Genomic DNA, 6,000 nt, shown 5'->3' on the forward strand with positions numbered 1-6,000 from the left:
ATGGATTGTCTGGGCCAGACCTGATTAGTTACAGACCGCCATCATATAGCTGGAATGTTGCTGAGTGCGGCTTTAAACAACAAACAAAACAAAACAAAAAGATTCACTGAAGATTTACACACATCACTACTTCACTGCATATCGACCCAATGTATAATGGGTGATGAATGATTGCAATGTGTAGACACACACATGGAGTTCCGATGATGGTCTAATCCCAATGAACAATTTCTGTAATTCCACACATTTGACCTAACATAGATCGCACATCAATCGTTACAATCTGGGAAAACACAACATGACAAGTTGTTATGAAAATATCATTTATTACATTGAACCATGATAGTTGCTTAATCAACAAGTTGGTTGCCTGTGACACTTCTCCAAAGACAGTAGGCCACAGAATGTCATCACAGCATCCAGACACAGACGCCCTACGACAGTTCCGACGTGTTTAGTCTTACACTCGGTGAAAGGACACACTCTGTTCAGACACAGACTCAATATCACCATTTGCCTACATCTTCGTAACTAGGAATATTTCAACAATTCTTACAACAGACTCATTGATCTCCATACAGAATGGACAAAATGGCCACACATTGGAAGAGGCATGAAGTTCAGTACTCAAGGTGCTAAACCTGATGACTACATTGAGTACTATGTGTCTTTCATAAGCCATTAGTGTTGAGTTAATCTCCCGAATGTATAATAACGAGGGTATAACAAAACTCTATTTAATTCCATAGAGTACCTGACTACTAAAGCATAGTTTGGTCTATGTCCATGGTGGGTGTTTTACAAAGAGGGCTATGTGAAATACCCATGTTCATGGACTATTTCATTGAAGCATTTCCTATTTTAAAAGTCATGAACCAGATTAGATGACTTCAAACTTCAAAGTCTCATGCAACAGTGCTGAGCCTAAGGTTTAAGGTAGCCTTAGATTGCTGAAAAAAGAGAGAAAGAAACTCAAGGCTTCAATAAATCAGCAACCCTTTCTTCATACATTCTCGTCATGACATATAGCAAAGGGAATTTGCAATGCTGAAATTGAAAATTTTACAATAAATTATCTATTTATATAGATATTCTACTTATCCTATCTCACACTATGGATTTCTTCTTCTATCGATCTTGGTGTGGAAATGTCTTAGAACAAAGTTTCCAACTTCAAAACAAAATGTTACACCAAACACATCCCAGCATCACCTTGGTCACTACCCAAACAAATGAATCTGTAATGCTGTCCATAGCAACCCGGCCACGTTGACCACCTGGCACTACCTATGTTATCATTCTCTTTCTCATCATCGACCCGTGAAGATTCGGGGAAGAATAGGTCTTCAGCAACCCATACTTGCCGCAACAGAGACCATGCTTTCGTAAGAGGCTACTAACAGGATGGGTTGGTCAGGCTCGCTGACTTGGTTGATGCATGTCATCATATCCCAATTGCGTGGATCGATGCTCATGATGTCAATCCCTGGATTGTCTGGTCCAGACTCGATTATTTACAGACCACCGTCATATAGCTGGAATATTGCTGAGTGCGGCGTTAAACAACAAACCAACCAACCAGCTCTTTCTCATTGCCACTGTGTGGGGACGTGTACTGAACACGAAAGAATACATATATTTATATTTTGGATGATCTTCCTCTGCATTTGTTTTAACATCTACAACATCATTTGAATAGAGAATACTGGTACAGATCATGAGAAAGGACTTTTATTTGTGTAGTGACCATGGTGATGCTGGAATGTGTTCTTGTGTAATATTTCTTTTAAGCTGGAAACTTTGTACTAAGATGTTTCCACACCAAGCTCCAAGAAGGAGAAATGCATAGTGTCAGATAGGAAAAGCTTAAAAACCATATTTAACAAACCTTAGCTTTATTGATATATATTCTTAAAGGTATAATAATGAAATCCAGTAAAAATAAAAACCCTACCATCTAAACAATAAACCATTTACCTGTCCTGTTGGGAACACCAAAAAGGCAATCACAATGTCCCAATGATTTGTTAATCAGGAAGGTTTTTGATCTGGACAATTTCACTTACACAGACTTCACAACAGGATGTGCTAAGAGCACAGCGATGTAACAATCTTTGTCTTTCTTGACACTTCTACTGATAGTTTTGCCTCCTTCATACAACTAGAAGTTTCAGAGAGGATGAATGACTTGGGAGACAGGTCTGTAGGAGACCTCTTCCTCATCAACTTGTCCGAGCTGTTTGAGCTTTCCCTGATGACGTGTCATTTCCTTGTGTTGGGTATATTATTGTAAATATGGTAATCATGTTATATTGATGGACTAGAGATCTTGTTTGTGTTGACAACTGCACAAACAAACATTTGTGGAATATTGTACAAGATTTTTGACGAGGTCAAACAGTACACTTTCAATACTTTAAGTACAAAACCACCCAAATGGAACAGTAACGATTCTTGGAAAACAATGTTGTCAGTTCATGAAAGTGATGATTGTTATCTACTGAAATATATACTACTCAAAAGAAGTCAAAGAACACTCGATTCTTTCCTATTATAATAGTTAATCTGTCATGCTATGAGAGATTAACTATAGTAATATGAGTGAGTATGGTTTTATGCCGCTTTTAGCAATATTCCAGCAATATCACGGCGGGAGACATCAGAAATGGGCTTCACACATTGTACCCATGTCAGGAATCGAACCCGGGTCTTCGGCGTGACGAGCGAACGCTTTAACCACTAGGCTCCCCGACCGCCCCTATAGTAATATGAAAGAATCGGGTGTTCTTTAACTTCTTTGAGTAGTATATATAAATATATATGTAATACAAAAGAACAATAAGGATAAATTTGATAAATTCAGATCTTTGAGACTTCTACTGCCAAAATAATTTAACTCAGATGACTTCGAGGAAAATTGTTCATATCATGAATGCATCTGTACAAAGAAAGTGAACACACAACTGAAAAAGTATCGACGGTAAAGCTGCTTGGTTGCTGAGTATTTTAGATAATGAAACTTACAGGTGTTAGATTCATAAAAATATTGTAATCAATTTTGTTCTATGATGATATTCTTCTCAACAACCATAGAGAATTGTCAGTGTATTCCTAACCCAAGAGGGGCACTGATATCAATTCTCTAACCCAAATATTATTTCTTTTAGTAATGAAAATAAAGCACCACTTTTCTCCTACACAGCCACCAGCCTATCCAACTATTGGCAATCAGCGCACAGTAGCCCTATGTTGACGAACAGAACCATCTCAGCACTTGGAGTATCAACTTATAACAGCCGTGGTACTAGGACTATATTCAACAAGTGCTCCGGTATGAAGGGTGTATTCAGAAAGGTATCTGGGGCGTTCCTTGTTTTAATCCTTGTCCAAAAATTTCACTTATTTTGAATTATTATCCAGTTTTAGACAAGTAACTTAAAAAGTTTAAAAAACTGAAATATGTAAATTCTACTTTCCCCCTTTTCATATTTCTGATAAAATTAGATCTTATTTTTCATTTGAATTATTTTTCTTCTTCTTAAAATGAAAAAATAAAATAAAATTAAAATTAAAAAAATAACTTCCAAATAGGTAACCCTTCTAAGCCCCCCCCAAAAACCCTGCCTTTTCCTATTTCTTATGATTATTTCCATCTTTAAATATTTGGGCGTCTGATCCTACTATATTTAGGAGGGGGGGGGAAATCTGTAAGAAAGCTCTATAAACCAGAGATGTCAACTGACACATGTTCCAATCAAACCATAGTACAATCAGTTCCTGGATACTGGGAATATCCAACTTGTCACGATCACAGTAGAGTGAGTGAGTGAGTATGGTTTTACGCTGCTTTTAGAAATTTTCCATCAATATCAGGACAGGGGAAACCGGAAATGAGCTTAACACATTGTACCCTTGTTGAGAACCGAACCCGGGTCTTTGGCGTGAGAAGCGAACACTCTCCCACTAGGCTACCCAGCCGGAGTAGAGATGCATCCATGAGGTATAAAGCACTAGAATCATGGGTTCCTTCGCACAAAGCAAATAGTTCTACCATAAAACAAATCAGAACAAATTAAAAACATTTCTGAAACTATGCACAGATAATGATACTTGCTCAACAGCTAGCCTCTCTGTAAGGGAACATTCATAAAAACAATAAAAATGTACATTCCTAGATACAGAACTATATTACAAACGGTCAAATAGTGTAAGAAGTTTGTACGATGGAGTGTTCACATTGCCTCAACACCATGTCCACAGTAATGGTTTTCTCCCACTAATTCTCTCTCCCTGTAAAGAACATATTGGCTAGGAACGCGTCAGCTCATCACTGATGCAGAAAGAGTTTAGCTCCACCTGAAGTAAATATTCTATAGGTAGGTATTACGTGTATGCACATCATGAAAACATCAGACAGTTGAATTACTGTTCAAATATTATATAATGGGGAGAATAAACAAAACACAATACTAACAGATGCATGACATTGATCCTTCCCCTCCTATTCAACAATAAATGGCAAGTAAGAGAAGTTATGGATGGCAACTTGTTTGTTTCGAGGAACAACATTTCAGAGTATATACTTACTCCTTCATTACTTTTGTTGTTCTTACAGGTACACATATATATGTTCTCTGCCTCATAGAATTTATTCACCTGATGAAGGAGTAAGTATATACTCTGAAACGTTGTTCCTCAAAACAAACAAGTTGGCATCCATAAATTCTCTACCTTATGTGTATCACTTCTAAATGCCTTTCAAAGACTTAATAAATGACAAGGCAGCCCTGCCCAGGGCCCACTTGCACAAAGCGCTCTTAGCGCTAAGATGATCGTAACTCCCATACTTTAACATAGGCTTACAATAGTCTTATCGCTAAGATGATCGTAACTCCCATACTTTAACATAGGCTTACAATAGTCTTAGCGCTAAGATGATCGTAACTCCCATACTTTAACATAGGCTTACAATAGTCTTAGTGCTAAGATGATCGTAACTCCCATACTTTAACATAGGCTTACAATAGTGTTATCGCTAAGATGAATTGTAACTCCCGTACTTTAACATAGGCTTACAATAGTCTTATCGCTAAGATGATCGTAACTCCCATACTTTAACATAGGCTTACAATAGTCTTAGCGCTAAGATGAATTGTAACTCCCGTACTTTAACATAGGCTTACAATAGTCTTAGTGCTAAGATGATCGTAACTCCCGTACTTTAACATAGGCTTACAATAGTCTTAGCGCTAAGATGATCGTAACTCCCATACTTTAACATAGGCTTACAACAGTCTTAGCGCTAAGAGCGCCTTGTGTAAGTGGGCCCAGGTACTTATGTTCTCATCCATACCAATCAAAAGAAGTTAAGGACCACCTGATACTTTCAAACTATCATAGTTAAATCGGGGGTCCTTAACTTCTTTTGAGTAGTATAGTTCATTATATCCCTATACAAGGCCCCACTAGCAGCCTAGACTACACTCCATCTGTGAAATCATTGAAGCCTAGCTTGCACATAAAGGTGTCTTACCCTACTAGTGGTACTAACACATGGAGGAAGAACTAGCAGTTCCATTGCCTTGAGGACATGACGTGCCGGGCTTGTTCCACTGAAGACATATTATTTACAATCTATATACACTTCAAACTATACAAACAATAACGATATGAGTCATATTTGGAGACAGTGAAATCGACATGTCATAGGATACACACAAGCCAATGTCAGTGAACATAACCGCTCACCATACAGAGATACTGTAATTGTCTTAACAACTAACTGTGGAATTGGATGGGGGAAATTAAATGTGGGACTGCAGGAAATGAAATGGAGTATAAATATGTAAACTAAATCAAATGGAAGCGACACAAACATTAGTTTGCTTTATTATTCTGAACCGTGCATTTGTTGTTGCTCTTATCCAAAAATGAGGTAATTTAATTTTGTGAAAAAAAAGAAAAAGAGGTAATTTAATTTTGTGAAAAAAAAAAAAAAAT

This window comes from Haliotis cracherodii, unplaced genomic scaffold, assembly GCF_022045235.1.
Source record: "Haliotis cracherodii isolate W230 unplaced genomic scaffold, xgHalCrac1.p SCAF_2, whole genome shotgun sequence".
NCBI lineage: Eukaryota > Metazoa > Mollusca > Gastropoda > Lepetellida > Haliotidae > Haliotis > Haliotis cracherodii.